The 907-nt window shown below is 42.3% G+C and overlaps 1 non-coding gene across 1 annotated transcript; it reads right to left on the reverse strand.

Moving 5' to 3' along the window:
• Nucleotides 1-456: 456 nt before the first annotated feature.
• On the reverse strand, nucleotides 457-529 carry trnar-ucg (transfer RNA arginine (anticodon UCG)). The gene has a single exon. It is a non-coding gene; the product is annotated as a tRNA-Arg (tRNA).
• Between the last annotated feature and the right edge of the window lie 378 nt (nucleotides 530-907).

Here is a 907-nt window from a genome sequence, read left to right on the forward strand (position 1 = left end):
GTCACTTTGAAGTTATCATCCTGGAATTTCTTTCATAGCCAACTTAAATGTAAACTCTTAAAAACAACCCAGGTGGGACTTGAACACTAAATCCCCAGTTCCGAAGGCTGATGCCACAGCACCTTTTCCCCTGGTCAACCTAACCTACAAGATAAACTTTCAGGCCTTTCAGAACCTATGCTATGCTCTATGCTGTTTCTATGTTATGCTATTTCTCATGTTATGTTGTCGTAGCTATAGTGCCACTTTAAACTTATCATCCCAGAATTTCTTGCGCAGCCAACTTAAATGAACACAACAAAAGCAACCGAGGTGGGATTTGAACACAGAGGCTGATGCCATAACCCATTAGGCCTCTGGGACTTTTCTATGCTTACCCACATGGCTATAGTTTCACTTTGAAATTTTCATACTTGAATATCTTGTGCAGCCAACTTAAACATAAGCTATCGACGATGACCAAGGTGGGAATCAAACCCACAATCCCCAGCTCCGAAGGCTGATGCCTTATCCATTAGGCCACTGGGCCTTTTTTGTTGACTCACACACAGGCAAACAAAACAAAAACAACCCAAGTGGGACTTGAAGACAGAGACTAATGCCATAACCCATGAGTCCACTGGAACTTTTACTGGTGGGACAGTCTGGCTCACACTAAACTAAAAAAATACCTCATAAGATTGCCAGTTCTATGCTTTTTCTCAAGGCTATAATGTCACTTTGAACTTATCATCTTGGAATTTATTGCATAGCCAATTTAAATGAAACCCCTCAAAGATGACCCAGGTGGGACTTGAACCCACAATCACCATCTCCGGAGGCTGATGTCTTGTCCATTAGGCCACTGGGCTTTTTTTGTTGATTCACCCACAGGCAAACAAAACAAAAACAACCCAGGTGGGACTTG

The sequence above is a fragment of the Sinocyclocheilus rhinocerous genome, unplaced genomic scaffold, assembly GCF_001515625.1.
Source record: "Sinocyclocheilus rhinocerous isolate Xijiao unplaced genomic scaffold, SAMN03320098_v1.1 scaffold28278, whole genome shotgun sequence".
NCBI classification, from domain to species: domain Eukaryota; kingdom Metazoa; phylum Chordata; class Actinopteri; order Cypriniformes; family Cyprinidae; genus Sinocyclocheilus; species Sinocyclocheilus rhinocerous.